General features: G+C 40.2%; 1 protein-coding gene across 1 annotated transcript in view; it reads right to left on the minus strand.

Moving 5' to 3' along the window:
• lrfn1 (leucine rich repeat and fibronectin type III domain containing 1) overlaps positions 1-19,815 on the minus strand; it is a 144,717-nt gene that overhangs the window by 24,124 nt on the left and 100,778 nt on the right. The window contains exon 3 of the mRNA XM_006801567.2: positions 7,562-7,667. The gene's annotated coding sequence lies outside the window, so the exon portion shown is untranslated. The remainder of the gene's footprint in view (positions 1-7,561; positions 7,668-19,815) is intronic.

The following is a 19,815-nucleotide window of genomic DNA, read 5'->3' on the forward strand; positions in this document are numbered from 1 at the left end:
TTAGACCAATGTGCAGATGGACAGCAAAACTGGCAACATTATATCACAAGCCACTTACGGTATGTAGCAGAGGGTAAAACTCAAGGAAAGACGTTCACATTTATGATGACAGAGAGGGAAAGGAGAGCATTAGGGTTTGTGTCTTTGTCTGTTTCTGCACAGGAAGTGGCAGAGATCTTTCCCTTGAGCTGTCGTAGATATTTATAGATAGCACTTTAGATAAACAGCCTTAACCATTTGCATAAAAGATGTAACCAAAACAAAAAATTTAAAGAAAAGGCATTATTTTCCAATCAGCGCAGCGTATTATGTATCAAAGCAGTTCCAGTGAGAATGCCACGACTTCCCAAAGTTTCCTGGTGTGCAAATAGACATATGTATAATAATATTTATATCATATATATATATATATATCTACACACGCACACACACTCTAAAGCATAATTACCGTGAGCCTGGTTGAGATGTGTTTTGAGACCGAGTTCCCTCAAAGAAACCAATTTAACTTCAAAAAGGTTTTCCTAATACTTGAGCATGCCTCTGTCTGCATTACTGAACTTTTATCCACTGTTTCTAATTTCAGCATCTTCTGCCAAGAATGAACAGAAGAGTTTGTCTTGCTCCATTTCTCGTGATGCTCTGCTGATTTCCGCAACAGTGAAAGAAAAATCTTTCTTTTTTCCATGAAAGAGAACCATGAAGAGAGAAATTGTCTGTAGTTACGGATACCTTTTTAGGTTAAGAGCCTCCCTGTTTGGATCCAGGCACTGCAAAAAGAGTTCCATCAAAGTGTAATGCACCTTTTATTTTGAATGAATGAGCTCCAGGGTTTACACTTGCATGACAACAGAGATCAGAGTTTCTCTTGTTTTGCTGCTCTGGGAGACGGGCTTGTTTATGCTCACAAACACTGATTGTGCTATTCTTGGCCATTAATGTAAATTGATTCTTCTACTCAGTTACGCTCCTTGTAATGAGCACGTTTATATGATAGGGTTGTACTTCCATGTCTCATTTAAAGATGCCTCTCGTTTTCTGATCACATAATAGCGCAAAGGAGGAAGCTTTAAGACAGACATATGTGCCTGCAGAAGCTCACAGAATGCCCTCTCTGCTGTATGCATGCATAACAACAAACAAAAGAACAAAAGAATCTGATGTATGAAGAAATCAATAGACTATGAATCAGCCGTGTGCCAAAATGAGGATGTTTAAGTGACTCAGTCTTCAGTGTGTTTGCCAACCCTGACTGCATCTGCACTAACAAAAAGAGAAAGCGAAGCACAGAGAAAACACCAAGACGCTGAGCACAACTCCCCTGGAGCGACGCGTCTATTTTATCTGCCTTGTGCTCGCACGCATGCAGGTGTGTTTGATTTTTACTGTATTTTCTCTATTATTTTTTAAAAGAACAACAACAAAAAAAGCTTCAGCTGCACCACCTCAAATTTCCCTTATAATTTCAAGATGTGCTTGACACAGGGTGCATGGCTTAATTTGTGCACATGATTACAGATGCAGTAACAAGAATCAGGTGCAGAGGAGGATATCTCAGCATGGTAATATGTGCTGTAAACATTCAGAATACCCTGAGCTGCTACTTGACACTGCCTGTCACTGCTTTGAATGCTCGATATTCCGGGAAACACTCACTGCAAGCCTCACATTACCTTGAAAAGAGAAACAGACCACCAGACACAAGACAGGAAAGATGTGCACTGGAATTTTGAATATGGGAAGGCAACAACTTGACCTACTCCTCACTCTTCCCACGATCCCCGATTTAAAAAAAAAAAAAAAAATATATATATACATATATATATACATATTATTCACTACCTACTTTCAGAACACTCAGTTTGTAGTGCCATAATTTTGTGCAAGCAGAGATGAGCTGGTGGGGAATCCTGTTGTTCCGCCTCTTAATGGGCTCAAACTTGACAACCGGGATTAAACTGCACTCAAAAGAGCAGCTGGGAGAAGATGTCAAAAGAAAACATACGGGCCAAATTACTGTACTTTTACAACACAAATTGCTTTTATTTGACAGGAAAGGAGTGAATTCAAATCTCTCAAAAAGGATTAATTAAACTATGGGAATTATTTGCTTTTTTTGGGACACAAAACAGAACAGGATGTCTGGCGGTGCACAAAATATGCAGAGTTATGCAGGGTGTCTGCTGTAGATGCTGCTTGTTAGGAGTACAACGCAGGGTGGGGGGTGGGGGCACTGAAGGGAACAGCACTTATGTTCAATTCTGTAACACAAGCTGGCTAATTGGCATTGCCATGCCATTCCCTTTGAACCCACGGAGGACAAGTGGGAGCCATTACATTTCTTTGTTCTCAGCACTATGCGATACCCCCTGACCACTGAAACCACAGGAGTTCTGACCACAGAGGGTCAAAGGCAGGCAATATCATTCCACCTCCCACTCCTCACCTTAATGAAATTCCGCCAGGATCATAAACCAGACTTTCACCTAAAACTAGGCCCTCAGCAGAGTTCACTTACCGGCAGCAAGCCGGATCAGATATCATAAGCCTTGATGTAGTGCTATGACATTTTCAGGATGAACACCTACTTGAGTCTACCAAACAGTTGCTAAGGGGATACTGGTACCTTCTGCACTTCAGATGCACACAATTATTCTCAAATGACTGCCCTCTGAACATGGAGCACACACCATTAACTCTATCATCTTGTGTGTTGGGTTTTAATTAATAGTTTCATGCTATATAATGTACAGCCGTAACACGAAACTGTGTTCATGTCCTGCTGCAGCATTTTGAAGAGTTAGTTAGAGCTGCAGTCAATTACACCACGACTCCAGACAGAGCCTTCTTTTGTACTACACATGGGTCACATTATTTGAAATATTGTTCAGAGTTTTATAAAGACCACAGAAACTGCTAGGTTAGTGGGGTTTGCTTTTAAGTCTCTGAGATAATAATGATAATCGGCACAGCCCCACCCCATTCCAATTTCCATTTTATTTCTTTCTAAACTAAATTTATACTATCATGTTTCCTTTCTGGCTAGACATATAGAATGTTTCTATCATAGCTAAAAATGGTACTTTGGCCATTCACCTCTTAAAACCTGTCAATTACCAAGTTTCTATTCAAGCTTTTATTTGCAGTTTTCTAACTGCCATTAGCATGGAAAGGCTGAATGACTTCCTAACTCTTAAAACTTTGCACTTCTTTGTATTCCAAGTTCAGACTTGTGAACAGTTAAAACACCCACTGTGCTTATCAGTTACATGTGGCAGTTTAGCATTCAGACTCTGCGCTAACATGTACATTATATCCATTAATGTCAAATGTAAATCAATGCAAGCTCTACAGACTGTCCATAAACCTCCTACTGTGTGAAAAGGTTACTCACCAATTAGTAACTTTAACGCTCATCCTACTGTGCAGACCCCAGAGGTATACTTTTTTCATAGTAGTTTTATGCTACCATTTCAGGTTGTGTGACTTTTGTGACTTTTTTCAATACATTTTTGCCATGAGCCCTGAATTAAAGTATCATATAATATCAAGAGGAATAGTGGTGCTCTGTCAGTCAATTTAAAGAAGAATGACTCCATTGCTGCATTCATCATCTGGATGATAACTCGCCAAAGTGGAAGTTATTAGAACATTGGTAGAACAGATCAGGGCCGTGCCCTGGTGATGCCACATATGAAAAAGGAGAGCTGATTCTGCTAGATCAGGGGTCTGCAACCTTTAATACCGAAAGAGCCATTTGGACCAGGTTTCCATGCAAAAGAAAACACTGGGAGCCGCAAATACTTTTTGACATCTAAAATGAAGATAACACTGTATATATTGTTTTTTTACCTTTATGCCTTGTTTGAACAACTAAGGTGTGTTGCTTATGAAATCCTTGAAGTGCTACAGAGAAAATTACATTTTATTTATGTTATTAACACATTTTGAACTCTTAAAGAAATATAACCAAAGGAAAGACACCCAGCTGAACTAAAATGATCCATGTAGCAAACAAAAACTGTTATATCGCCTTTGGGCTTTTGGAGCCTTGACCTGACTTTTAAAAAATAAATGGAAAAAAAAGCACTATTCTGCTAAAAAATGAAAAATAGATATTTGCAAAATTCTCCCTAAATATGTATTTTACCTGGTTAATGTGTGTGGTGGGGCGTGGTCTGCAGCGCCGCTGCAGGGGAGGGGGACGCACCTGAGCGGCACCTGCAATCACGCCTCGCCGCCTTTACATCTGTGCTGTTGTGTTGGTATGTGTCGGGCTGTGAGCTGAAAAGCTACAGCCAGCTGTATGCGTCAGCAACCGTGTGTGAAAAGTGGTCAATAAAGAGATGCTGAAAAGTGTGTTCATGCAAACATCGTCGGATCTGCCGTGATATGTTTACAATGGGACTTCTGCTCCTGAACCTCTGCGCACAGCGTCTGCAAATCAGGGCTGTACTGTCATGGTCTGCAGTGGGTGGCTGGAATTTCCATAAGGCTCCTGAACCTACCTGGGATCCGCCCCTGGGCAGGGCCAGCTCCTGCACACCTGGAGCCTATTGCAGGCAATCAAGCCAGAGGGATTTAAGCCACACATTGATGTTCATCCACTGCCAGTTCGTCATCAACACATGTTGGTAACAGGCCTTATACTTCAAGTTCTTGCTATGATTTATCTTGTTAACCAGACTCTCATGTGCTGCAGTTGCTGTTTTCACCTTGGCTCACGGTCCACCTCCAGACTCAGGATACCAAGCAATCATTTTGAAAATCCCTCTGTGCCTCACCTGCCTGCCCTCCTGCCATCACACTCCATCTGAAGCCCCGGATCTCAGGTCAGCCTTTCCACGCCACTCAGCCCTCCCTGGATTCTCTTACCCCCCTCTCAATACTCCATGTCCCCTACTGCAATGTGACTGTTCCCTGCTCAGCTCCACTCTGCATCCCGTTCCCTCGCCCTAGCCACGTTTCCCAGGCCACGCCTCGTCAAACACCACGTCTTATTGTTTTTGTCTTTGCTACGTTTTTTTGCACTACGCCTAATAAATTATCACATCATCTGCTGTCTCAGCTCTGGGTTTCTGCACCTGAGTCCTTTTTTCAGTACAGGCCACTCGGCCCCCGTGACATGTACGAAGTGACTCTCATCTTTACGCAGGACTGTAAGCTGTCATCTGTGAGCCGTGAGCGGCGTTTGTTTTTAACATAGTTCACGGTGGAGAACAGCTGCTGACACAATGTGGATCCGAAGATCCATAATTGACCTACCTGGGGTTGAAAGTCTCGATAAATGCACAGCGTTTCAGCGGGTATACCAGCTTCTGCGAGTGTGATGCTTATTTTGAGCGATGAAAAAAATAATAGAATATAATTGTATTTTTATATTTCAATATCACAATAATCTTCCAATTTAGAACTACAAGTTAAAAAAGAACTAACATAAATAAAATACACTTCAGCTAAATACTTCTAATTTATTTTCCCAAACCACACGGAGCCGCAGGTTGCCGACCCCTGTGCCAGATTGTGAACCCCTTAATCGAAGCAGAAATGACCCTCCTGGGAGTGAGGGGAGCTCCACCCGTTGATGCAACTGTTTAATGCTTGAAAATGGTGTTACCTTTGCTCATGAACCACAGACAGGAAGGGCACAACTGTTTGTTGCTCCTGTCATAAGCCAGCATGCCCTGAGAATAGCATGAGGGAAATTGTGTGCTAGAACCGCCTTTAGTGTGTGTTTAGCTTTAATTGGTTTTAGTTGTTTCCTGTCCCTATACAACCACATTGAGAGCTTGGTTTGCACTCCCAATAATAATCTTCGCCAGGGCTGCCCTTAGTCACTGATACTTTTCAGAACATTTATGGACAAATTTTCTAGCTACAGCAAATGGGTGGAGAGGATCTGGTAAGGTGGTCCCTGATTTCTGTGGATTTTATTATTAACTCTTCATTTATCCAGGTATAAATCTAATTGCGATTCAAATCTCATTTCCAAGAGAGACCTGGCATCATTGCATCAGATGATGAGGTTTTCTTAGCTTCATCAGGTGGTGATCTCCAGCTTGCACTGAGTGTGAAGCATCTGGGATGAGTCTGGTTAGAATCTGGGTCGGAGATGAGTTGCTTCCCCAAGCGGAGGACTTTAAGTGTCTCGGGATCTTGTTTACGTGTAAGGAAAGTAGAGTAGAGTAGAGTGGGAGAATGACAGACAGATTGGTGCCTCATCTGTAGTGATTTAGAAGCTGTTCTGGTCTGATTTGGTGAACAGAGAGCTGGGCATGAAAGCGAAGCTGTCGATTTACAAGTCGATCAGTGATTCAGTCCTCGTTTTTGGTCACGAGCTGAGCTGTGGGCAGTGGCCAAAAGATCATGGATACCAGCAGCGGAAATGAGTTTAATCCAACGCGTGTCTTGGCTCGGCCTTAGAGATAGGGTGTGGAGCTCAGTTATTCAGGAGGAGCTCAGATTAGAGCCACTATTGTTCTTCTTCAATAGGAGACAGCTGAGGTGTTACGGCCATGTGACCAGGATGCCTCCTGGGTGAGGTGTTTTGGGCTTGTAAGAGAGGTCCCTGAGCAGACCCAGGACACACTGGAGGGATTACATCCCAGGGCTCCCTGGCGTTTTTTGTATTTATTTTGTATTGGGGTCAAAATGACTCCAATTGGCTTCATTAGAAAAATACATTAAGAGCTGAGACTACAATCAAAGTCTGGTAAATAGGCTTTCAGATAATAATGTGGCTTGTAGTTAAGATAAAAACTGTAAGTCGTATTAAAGAAAAGCATACATTCCGATTACAAATACACAAAATATTGTTAACTTTACAAAAATAATACCAGACATTTTTAGATAACATTACATAAATAATAAAGCTCTCTCTGAGAACAAATATTTTTCTATTATTATTATTTATTATTATAGCTGCTATATTTATATGCATGTTGAATATGCTGGATAAGAGCTTCTTGACTAAGCAATATTTATCCAGCAATCTTTTTACTTTCTCTCACACATTGCTGCACTGATGGCAACCCTGTAGACATTGCACTTGTTGTGTAAAGTGCAAAACCTACGTATATCTATTTCTTTATCATCATCACCTTTTTATCGTCATTCTCAAGTCCTCCAGCGAACCGACTGTGCCGGCCGTTTGTTAGTGTCGTCTACATTAACCGGAGTCATGTTATTTCAAAAATGACCAGTCTGCCCATTTTCTGGGAGAAGACAATTTTGTGTCGTTGCCCAAGTACACTGGAAATAGACAAATAAGATAAAGCCAAAAAAGAAGATTCAGAGTCAACAGACTCCATGCACATGGTTGTTGCCTAACTGTGTAAATCAAATGCTGCCAAACAGTAGGAGACAAGAGGAGAATAAATATTAATATTTTACTCAGTTATCCTCTGGCCCTGTAGTTCCACTGAATTTTCTGACATAGCACTCCCTTTAAATCTGCTGATGTATCACTGCTAACACCATTTTCAGCATAGTTAAAGCTGCTCCTACTAAGCAGGGAGCTGCTTAGAGTCAATATACAGTGACTTGGAAAACATGGCAGACTCACCAGATATCAAGCCCTGGTCTCCATTACAGGTTCCACATCAGCATCCTGATCAGCTAACAGTCAGAGACTCAGGGCCGAGGCAGGCGACTCCCACGGGAAAACACCGCTGGGGAATAAGGAACATGCTTTAGCATTATGTTAGAATTAGGACATAATACAGCTGTAGGTGAGTTAGAAAGCTTTAGTAAAAAGCCTGCCAGAGAAGTGGTTGTTGTAACACATTTTGGGATGTTTATCATGTACTTCTAGACAATATTCCAGTGAAGGAGGCAACGTTTCTCAACACACTAGAGAGGCAGTCATACATTCATAATCTCATTGACTGAGCTTGCTCCTTTTTCCACTTGGCAGCTTTGGGTGCGATATGAACGCTGATCTGATTATGAAACAACAGGAAAGAAACATAAGCAGCAGAAAAAGGCAGCAGAAAAACAGAGTTGGAGATACCACGACTATGAATGTGTGTCCTGTCATTAATATTTCACTGCATCATTGTAGCTCAAGGAGAACAAAGTGTAAAGGGGAGCATAATGAAAAAATTATCCTATTTTGACACAACTTGGAATTTATCTGTACTAAACACAGACTGGGTTCAGGATGAAAAAATAAGGTGATAAATGCCTCCAAAAAAATTACTGGATGCTTAAACGCAAGGTTATTGCTGCACTCTGCAATATCTGATGAAGACGCATGGGGGTTTGTAACTCACTTAAGAGGCTATTTTTACCCAAACATTCACTTTTTCTTTCCACACTGGAGAGAGATGAATACCAAGGTCACAGGCCTTCAGTTTCTCACTTGTCCCAAAAATTTAAAACAAGCTACGTGACATGTCACAGCTCTGCTTGCAGTACAGCGGCACGCAATCCAAGAGAGATTACCGTATCGCTCGCATTTGTCTGCAGCGAGCCTTCATGCATGAAAATACAGAACTCTCCACTCAGGTTTTTCTTCCAGCTTTACTGTACATCAATTTGTATTCAGGGGAGGACTTTAGACTTGTCACCTTCAGCTATTCATCCAGCCAATGAAATATTTATGACGCAAGCTTTTGCTTTTTGATACGTCATTTCAATCTTCTTCCAGCTCCAGTTCAAATAAGGCTGGATGTGTACTGTCATGTCAGAGTTCAAGAAATGAAGAAAAGAAATAAAGAGTGTAGGTGTCACACATTTCATGGGCTGTCATTCCAAGCATATTCTGTGTGGGGTGGTAACACGGGCCACTCCTCCCCCTCTTCACAGCCAGTGTGTCAGAGAGTAATATCACTGCAGTGACAGCGAGAAACCAATGGGACTTGTAAATTTGCTTTAAAAAATGTCTTTCATCAATGACTTTTCAATTTTATCCTCGCTTTCAAGTATACCATCACCTGGCCCAGAATGAGAAGTCTAGTGTTGGAACACCCCAGCCTCACATTGTCTCCAACATGGCTCTTCTTCACTGTATCAAACACTCCACTCCACTGATCCATTTTCCTTTCACAGCTGCAACACTTTACCTCTCTGTTCCACTTTCTTTTTGGCCCCAGGCCTTTATTTGGTCCAATAGGCATTCTCAGTCAAGTCATTATCCATCACTGTGATTTCTTCCTATCCGTGCAAGACAAAGACAGTTGTTAGGGAGACCGTTGTCCTCCTGTATTGCCAGCTTTACTACTTACAATACTCAAAATGGCAACAGGGGTGACTTAGACTTCCCTTTTTACCTCTTTGTAGTTATACTGTGCTGCTCACTCACTCACACAGAGATGACCCAATGTGAGTGGCATCAAAAACAAACTACCCCCCCCCCCCCCCCCCCCAAAAGGACATACAGATACAAGAATGATTGAAAAACCAACATTTAACCGCAAAAAATTTTTTTTAAAAAGAGCAGGCCTAATATGTACTGATGTGGAAGCATTAGTAAATATCAATAAGCTTGCGAAGAAAATTTCAAAGGCAGGGCAGTAATATTTTATCAGACTATAAGCATGCATTATTTGGACCAAGATTTCAACTAAATAACAATTTTGCTTGGAGATTTCCCTGGAAAACTCTACTTACAGCATTGAGGAAAAGCAGATCAAAGCCCATATTTTTTAAAGTGTTTTAAGATTGAAATATAACAGAACTGTCATTTTATACTCTTTTCATTATATATTTACAAGACAATGCCAGAATTATCTCTCTACTGGCTTAGGGATAATGCTTTTCTTCCCTCCTTTCCCAGACATCTGCTCTGCAAAAGCAACAAAAAGAAATCTCTGCAAAAAGCTGCAGGCATCTCCTTCCCTCAGATCCTGCTGACCATCCAGGGAGACAAAAACAAGCCTTATAGCTTCAATCAATTATACATTTGAGTGAATACATTCATACTGAAGCTATTCACCTTTCCTTGCGCTCCATTCCGTGGATATAAACCAAAGTGATGACAATTTCAGAGCTTGCTGCCAGGTAAGCAAGGACCCACAGCAATTAATAGACCACAGTAGTATGGGGAATTAATTCCACCATAGCCTTGCAAGGAGTTTTTTTTTGTGTGTGTGTGTGTGTGTGTGTATTTAGTACGAGCTTTAATTATTTCTAAATTGCCTGACTGGCGTAAAGATGTTGGTTCGGATTTAATTTTTCACCTCCTTTCACTAACTGCAGGAATCACAGCGCCCAAGAAAAAGACAAGCAGCACAGCAGCTGTAGCTTTAACATGCTTATTAAAGGACACTCTCAATGTCATCATGACTCAGCAGTGGGCTGACAAAACCACTCGTGCAGGAAACAACGATACTGTTTGGAGGTGTAGTGTGGCCCGACTGCTGTCATAACTGTGAGGTCAAACTTATCCTCAGCAGATCCATGAAACTGAATCCCATTAGACCATTTTCATTTTCCCCTGACTTTACAGTCATTTACTCCTCCTCATGTCAGCATTTTGATTAATGACGTGATTTACACACAGGATCGTGTACACTATATGGCAAGGTATCAATCACAGAGCTATATGTATTCATGGATTTTCAACAGCTGTTTTGCTGCAGTCAAAGCCTAATTACATCTAACTAATGGGTGTGCATGAACAACAATGCCCTGGAACTGAACATATTGAACATGTGTCACTATGTGTAGACTTAATGTGTTTAAATACATCAGATATATTCTGTTTATTCACTAGGTGCAAAATACCCAGAGTCATCTAGGGACAACAAAAGCAAGGTGATTATTAAGGATGAACACCTGTTTTTATCCGAGTCATATCCACTAATCTAAAACACCATCAGACTTTAATGAATTTTACCGTCCCACTTGCCTGACTCAAACTGAGCGGAGCTCTTTACTTGAAATAAGACAAAATAGTTGCCAGGAAAATTGCTTTAAGGAGCAGTTTGATTGAATAATTAGCTTTTCATTAGCTTCTACAAACCTTTGCCATAGGAGGTCAAGAAAAGATGATTTGCGTGTGTGTGTGTGCATTTCACAGCCAATCAATACCCCTGAACCTGAATAATGTTGGAGGGCAAGGTTACCAAGGAAGGTCAGTGGCTAAAAGTGCAGGTGGTGATCACAAAAAATGCTTTCTCAGGGATAATTAAGGCTGGTTGTGTTATGGTTAGACTCCATCAGACAAGGCTCATGGATCCCATAGTGAGGTCATCTGTAATGCAATAGCTGAAAATGGACAAACTTTTCAATGATGGGATGAAAGACTTTATCCCATCATGTCCACTGGTAAAAGTTCTATATTTATATGCATATAATATAAATGCCATCATTTACAGCTCTGCACATACACACACACACATATATAGCACCTTTAACCTTAACTTTGTTATATAAAATGCTTTACAAGATCACAGCACTGCCATGCAAGGTGCTTACCTGCCATCAGGGGCAACATGGAGTTCAATATCTTTCTCAAGGACACAACCCTGCAATTAGCAGACAACCTGCTCCAGTGCCTAAGCAACGGACCCCCATAGATTACTGGTCAGAACAAACTGTATGAATCAATTTATATTACTATCTAACCTCAAATATAAAGGCTTAGATAATAAAATGCAGCTGGGGTTGTGACTATGTATAAAGGATACATCTGACATGACCCATTTTGGACTAGCATTTTGAATGTCAGCATTAGTGTTTTGGCACTTTAATGTCCAATCTTCGTAGCTAGAACTGACTATATTTGGAGGAGAGTTTGGACTGCTACTTTATCAGAAAATGCTAGCAAGATGCATCTATAAATTGCAAGGGTGCCAAACACAAACACACTTACCATGCAACACCAGTTGCATGGTAAGTGTGTTTGGTAAACAGACCAACAAAGCAGTATTTCATTCGCCAAAACCGGAGAACTAACTTCTAGAATGGTTATACCACAGAGCGAGCCATAACATTTGTCAAACAATTCTATTAAAATGCTCCCAAATACTTGGCAAGTCACAAAAAAGCACTAAAAGGTGTGTGTCTGTGTGCGCAACATATTTTTTTCCACCACGAATATGTGAAAGCAACTGTGCAATGTTATTTGATTTGATTATCTTTTCAGTTCAATTTTCTCATTCCTATTTCTGTTTATGAACGTTCATATAAAACAATAACAAAATGTTCTAAAATATACCAACTCCACAAAAACAAAAGAGAAGTCAAGTTCAGTGACTATGGGGTGAAATGAGGACTAGCAGACGCCAATCAGCTACAGCTGCCTGTGTCCGAACACCTGCCAATCCAAGGGACCACACCCCTAATTCCGGGCTCACACTGTGCAATTTTGTCAGTCGCGCGATTCAGCTCCTGCTCAAACTATACGATTGACTCGCAGGGGTTTGAAGTTCATAGGTCACGATGCAGGGTCTCACACTATACGACCCGATGCTCTGATGCGACCCGAGTGCTCACACTGTGCGTCTATAAAATGAAGTTTATAACAGAAATTCTGTCGCTCGCTCTCCCTCACCGTCTTTCACTCACACAGACACGCACACCACCGCCATCAACTTTGGTAAATTGCTAATGAAAAACACTGATCATGCAGCTGTGATTGAGCAGCAACGTCCATCCAACTATTTTCACGGTTGTTGTGGTCGTGATAATTTTGTGAGGCCACATCGAAAAGGCTCGGATGAGCTTTCCAAAGTTCTACAAGTTGTGCCTCCATCGCTTGTGTCCAGATCACACGCTGCACTGCCGTGCTGCGCCGTCTTTTTCGCTGACATTTGTGTTTGCGCGTGCGCAGTGTGAGAAACTGCGGCGACACCCTCACGACCAAGCGATTGATGATCGGGACTGGTCGTGAGGTGTTAATCGCTTCTCGTTACCCCACGTATACTACACGATGCACGACGCACGATGAAGGCCAAACTCGGGCCGATCGCCAAAACGGTCGCACGACTCAAAAATCGGCTCAAAATGGGCCAAAAATCGCACAGTGTGAGCCCGGCATAACTACAGCATCCAGACGGATTAGTTGTGAAAAAAGAACAGTTGTGATGAAGGTGGAAACAGTATAGAAAAGCCAAACACCAAAATGTTTTTTTTTCATTTTTTGTTTTTATCAATGCATAAACATCCTATTTAATGCTGTATAACTGAACATTTTAACATGGGCACACAGCCTCAACTGCCTACTAGAAAGAACTCAAGTTTATTCCACCTGGTCTAATTTTTCAAACCTGGAAATTGCCACTTACAGTGTGTAATGATAATTTTTGTCATTAATTAATTGCTTGAGTAATGTCTCTCAGGAAACTGCTCACGTTTTGTGTCTAAGATCACACCTTCTAATTGCTCATTTGGCCATGAACACAACTGAAAACTGGAACATAATTCATTTTCAAAGATATAACAAATAGTGACAATTAACACTGAACTAAGCATTAAATAATTAAATATTTTGTAAAGTCAAATCAGATTAATGTGTATTATCTATTATCAGATATCTATTAACTGTTTTCCTTTAAGTTTAATCTTTTAATTCAAGGATTCAAGGGAAAGACATAATAAAAAGGTAGAATACAAATAGACGTGCATAATGTATCGCCAAGTGCCGCACCTGTAAGAAAAACGAACATACAACATCTGGAACCCAAACAGAAAATGCACGGGTTCATAAATCAACAATCCTCTTGTGGCGTGTGTTTGTATGCGAGTGTGAGTGAGAGAAAGAGAGGAGTGTTGAGTGTGCGTGTGTGTCTTTGTCATGAAATGTACTTGAAAATGAGGATGGGAAGTTGTAATAATGCCCCCCAGGAGCCAGAGGCAGACAGAGATGGATTCAGGAAAACCAGGCCGTCCACAGCCCCCAAGAGTACTGAAGACCGAAGGCCACGCATCGCAGTGATATCTGTACACCCAACCCAGCAGGAGTACAAGGGAGGAAGGCCTTAGATGACCAGGGGCGATGTGCAGCTGACCCCGCTAGAGGCCGGCCACTCAAGAACCGCTGGTACCCAGTAAAAGCCCCCCGACACAGAAGAGGTCCAGGCCACCCAGACCACCAAGGGAGTGGGTCAATGAACATTTTAGCTTTTATGGATCTCTCCCAGCCTTCTTTATTGTATCGAGCAGAGTCTGTTATTACAAATTCATCATCCTAATACCTAAACAACAAAATACATTGACTGACTACCAAAAAAAACAAGATGAATGAGTGTTTGCAGAAATAACACGAGTGGTTCATTTTGCAATATCATAATGTGTCACTCACAGTGAGGCAATATAAAGACTTACAAATATAAAGACTGTGTGGAAACACTGGGTTTGCAGTAGTTACAGTATTTATTTTGATATTTATTTATGGTTTCTGTTTCTATGTGTTTTTAAATGTGTTTTTTTCATGGACATATGCTAAAAAGTTTGTTCAACAAACCCAGGTTGTTTTTCTCTTATCCTGATTCACACGAAGCTGGTTATCAACCAGCTAAGCGTCCCCGGGGTTTCCCCTGCACTAGAGATGACTGTTAATCGTTAGCTGGTGATTAAGTAAAATAAACATTTTAATTGCAGGTAATTATTTTATCACTGATTCTGCTCTCGGTGATAAAATGTGATGCAATAGGTCTATTTCTAAGGGGACAGCTGCACATTAGAGCTTTGAAACTTTAACCTGGATACATTTAAACATTAAAGCTTTCTGTCTCACAGCCAAAAAAGAAAATTACTGAAAATCACCTCAGTTTGACACAGAACAAAGTGAAATTCACTTGATTGATTGAAAAGGTATCCTTGGTATGTGTTCTAGTAGCTCAATACCACCAGAGTAAAAGAGTCTTTGTAGCAGACTAGAATGACCTACAAGAACATTTTATACCTTTTCTAAAGATTAAATGTAAAAACTGAATTCAATCTTAGTCGATACACAAACTCTATATCTGGTCAGCAAGTCCAGTGCAAGGATCAAATATTAATGCTAATAGAACAATAAAATTGTATAATATTGTTTGCTGCGAACAGAAAAATAGTAGAAATAGAAAAAAAGGGAATATGTCAAAAAATAAGGAAGCTGTGTCTACAAATATATATTATTTATTACTGATGCTCATTGGGGAAACAAAGACATAAGATGCTATTAAAAAAAACTTTACACCCTCCTATTATTTGCACATTGATGTCTGGGGGAACAACTCTATTTTCTGGAAAATTGATTGGTCAGTAGGCGGGTATTTCATAGCTGTTGATCTGTAATCTGGATCTTAACCTGCTCCTAAACAGGTTAGGTTCACAGCATAACATACCATGACAACATACCCCAGTAAGAAGTGAACCACCTTCGTTATACAGAAAACTAGGGCTAACCCTCGAATTACCTGGATACGCCACAATCCTGCTTTTTAGTATAGGCCTCTGATCTGATTGACTTTCTTCTAGGTCTCCCTTAGATCTTATCTCCCGTTTTATTTTGGAGGTTTACGTCTTATGTGGCGTCTCTTTTTTCACTTACTCCTTTATTACTTTTCTTCCTGTGACGATTGTCTTGATTGAATTCGCCTGTGTCCCATTAGCCTTTGTAACCAGTGTATGGCCCTCAGACCTACTAGTTACGGTTTAGTGGACGAGTGTTTAGGTTTGACGCATAGGAGCTAAAATGTCTGAGACTACAAGGAAATGGCTATAGGCTTTGACGGTGTTTGTAACCATCACTGTATTTGACAATACAGGATCACAATGAAGTACTTAAAAGGTTAGATTTACTGTATGTTTAAATAAAACATTATCATTATTAGTAGTAGACTTTGCATACCTTACACGGGGGTAGAAATGATTGGTATTACACAATTAACATTTCTTTCAATAGCTTTAAAACCAGTAATTATGATTACCTACTTATTTTGTAAATTAAATCATGTACTAAACTAAAACCCAAGTGCTTGTGCGCTGGCTTCATTGTGACATAATCAAATGCGGCCATTGAAGGATGCGGCCCCAGAATTTGGACTCTGACCCTGCTCTATGTCAGGAGATTTACAATCAATACATAATGAATCCAAACTTGTTATATAAACGTTAAAGAAAGGAAAATCAAATAAAACACAGTGCTCTTGGTTTGTTTCCACCTTCTTCTCCCACATTTGTATTTATCTCTGTCTCTTTCCCTGGTTTTTTATCTGCACATCAAGTCTTTTGCCTTCTGTTCCCCTTTATTCCCTCCTGTCATCCACACCGGTTCCCTCTCTTTGTTCTCCTGGTTTGTTCTTTTTTTTTCTTTTTTAAATCATCCATTTATTTTATTACTTTTTCCATCTTCCTTCTGTCTCCTGTGGTGTCAGTAACAGGATCCATTAAAAACGTTGCTACCTGCGTGACATTGTATGGGTAGGTTTAGGAAAACATAATGGTTTGTTTAAAAAAAAAAGAAGACCTTTTCACAACATTAACCACATGTTGGAAGGAAAACCTTTCCTATCTGCAACAACCTTCTTCTCCAATTTCTTTGTTGCCACGGTGACGAGTCCTGCCCTAGGTGGTGATGACACTACTGCCTTTCTGAAAAGGTCAGAATATTTAACATGCACTTACTCATGCGACCGCAAGAGGTGGTCCGTGTTGTCTATGGACATTTTATGGCCTTTCAAAAATCAACCTCTATTGTCCTACAGTGTCATTTTTATTTTCTATTATAGCAAGACTGATGTGTTAAGTTGTGTTATCAATCATGTGATTCACAGGAGAGGTTACAGCTGCTGGCAAAAAATAAACAATTGCCAGGTATCCACTTACAGAAGAACTTTTTATTTATTGAGTCTTTTTAGAAATGGGAAGTAGGTTGTGGCACACAGAAAAGAAAACCCCCACAGCTGTATATCTTGCTGCTTGAAATATACTCAATTTGTAAGTAAAACTACAACGACTGATTATGAAATCGTGACATGGATTCATTTCTTGTTCGTTTTATTCTTCTTGTTCATTGATTTCAGTTGATAGATTTATAAAGTGTGACTGTACTGAGTCATTTCTCTTATGCCTAGCTGCATAAGAGATAAATACTAAAGGCACACTGACATCTCAGATCAAAACTACAGCCACACAGGATGTAAAACAGTAATACTAAGACCACATACAGATCTTATAATTGTGTTGAAAGGCTGTCTGCGAGATAATTTTGGCTGCAGAAACAGGAGAACACCCTCGGGAAGGATTGGACAAGTGATGGAGATACTAGCCAAAACTTGTACAACCTCGTAGTAGGTCATCGCTTGCTAAACATCAAACATCCTCATATGATATTAATCCAAAGAAACTGGCAAATGATTAATCATTAAAGCTAAAGAATACAGCAAGCCAACCTAAATAATGAACCTTTGTATTTTGGTGTGGCTCCATTTTTATAGTAAAAGCCATTTTCAGCTACATGCAGCGCAATAATAACATCCATTTCTGACCTTGTATTATAAAAAAAAATTGATCCTGTGGGAGACATAAAGTCTTTGCTGTACCTTTAACCACATCACATAGTTATCATCGGGGCTGTCTAACACACAAACACAAAAATGCTGAGATTTGTTCTCATTTTGTTTATGTACAATGTTAAAGGGGACTCTGACTTGGTTTTGGCTACAGGGCGCCATTTGTAGAAATGATCAGAGTTCTTCACGTTCATGTCTATAAGGAGATGAGATCAATATAAATAACATGAAAGACTCTCTTCAAACAGGCCTTCTCAAAGTAAAATCAACACTTTATTCTAAATAAAGCAAATTTTCTGTGAATATTCTAATGCCTAATATCAAGTCATTCACCCGAGCCGAATGCAGTGAGGAAAAACCAGCTCATAATTGAAGGATGATGCAAAATCCTTGTGTGATTGTCCAAAAAGCAGCAGCAGTCTCATGCCATTAGCATGCAGTGTCATTTCAGGAATAGTGACACTTTGATCATTTTGCGCAGCCATAATAAGAAAGGACAGGTCTGATATACTAAATGAAGGTTTTACAACTACCTCTGGCCCATTGAGCTTTTACCTGAGAATGCAAATTGGCTTCATGAAAACCAAGTGATTTCATGGTTCACTGACTGCTACATAAGCATATGGTCTGCGGTCTCCAGGAAAATGTATTATAGAGAAAGAGGGGAATTACGTTAATCTGTAACTGTTCATTTTGTAATCATGCAGTTATAGTTCATGTACTTGTGCATCCACACTGCAGCGTCACAATTTCCCATTTTATAGTCTTTGGGGTCACTGAAAAAAGGGGGAAATTCATGCCACTTTTTCCCACACAGCCACACTGTGCCATCAGTATTTACAGTTTGTGGAAAAGGCGAGGTTTTCTGCTCACAAATTCGAGCATGAAGATTACAACGGCTTAGCACGACAAGTATTAGCATATCCTGTTACATACAAGGCTCTAAGCGGGGTTACGAGAAAGTAATGGAGCCGCCTGTAGAAGGTGGAAATTTTGTAGATATTAGTGCATAAGAAACGTGCATTAGAAACACTGGCATCTGTGGAGCATAATCCCTCTGCAGAGATTGATCATTCTGAAGGATTCAGCGTCAGGAGATTTGATGACTGAAGTAGAAAAAGAAGAGATTTGATTCTTTTTAATATCCTCTCTCCTCCAATAAAGTGGGAGGGCAAATGCATGTTACAGAGCCCTAAGTATGAATGTAATTTGCTAAATAAATGTGACAACTTGTCTGTAAACAAGAGCTGGGACTAACTATGAATCATACTACCGCACCAGATTTTTTTTTTCCTTATTTACCATCTGCAAATAATGTCAGAGTTGTGCCCGAGCGCTGTCAGAGCTGTCACTTTGTCAGGTTGTGGAGGTGGTGGTGCAGCAACAAAGCAGGTTAAAAAAAAAACAAGTGCTCTTCATTTCCTTCCCCTCACGAAAACATCCCAATTCTCTCTGCGGGGCTGGTAAACACTTGGACGTCTGTAATTTGTGTTTCATTCTTGAATTCATTTCTTATTGTAACAGGATTTGTCTGTCAAGACAAATGTCAGGATGAAGAGACTAAATAGGCGAGGAGATATTTGATAAGATCATTTCCAATATGTCAAAGGAAAGGGACTTATCTGATTTCCTCGGCTGGCTCTCATTTCACTGCTGCTGAATCACAAAAATTCAGTTATTTCATTTGTCTTATTGGTTATCCGACAATGCAAATTAAATTAACCAAGGAGCACAAGAAGAATACTGTGCAGGCTTATATTAGGAGCAGAGGTTCAGTTGTGCTGCTGCTAAACGTTTCCCTGTGTGGCACATTCATAGCCTTCTGCTTTTATTAGCAGTGATTTTCCTGCGTGTCCTTGTTCTGTTTGACGCCTACAACCTGACACTGAATTACAGGAGCCAAAGAGAAAGCTTAAAACTTACCTTTAGAAAAACATTATATAGTCAGAGCTAACGCAGCCAAATTCACATGGGCACTCAATCTTTAATCCACAATGTCATGTGTTATTAAATATAAATTTTGCTTTTAGCAATATGGACCGAATTAGTTGAGCCGATCAATGTCAGTTTGCCGGTTCAGCAATTCGTCCAGTACTCTGAGTCCACACTGCATCTCAACGAGTATTAAATTGACTGAAGTCAAGATTAAAGCCTTAAAATTTCAAGTACATCTCTCACAGGATAAATGTAAAAAATTATTTTGTTAATTTCTGAAACACATATAGTTTCCACCACCTGTAGCTAAACTCTGTGATCGATGTTAATTACTGGATGTTACTAGGCTCACCTTTTCTTGTTAAAGCAGTAAAGAACAGCCTCACGGGTATGCTCTACTGCTCTTGTAGTGCTACAAAATCTGCAGCCCAGATAGGTC

The sequence above is a fragment of the Neolamprologus brichardi genome, chromosome 14 (assembly GCF_056152115.1).
Source record: "Neolamprologus brichardi isolate AB-2024 chromosome 14, ASM5615211v1, whole genome shotgun sequence".
Taxonomy (NCBI): domain Eukaryota; kingdom Metazoa; phylum Chordata; class Actinopteri; order Cichliformes; family Cichlidae; genus Neolamprologus; species Neolamprologus brichardi.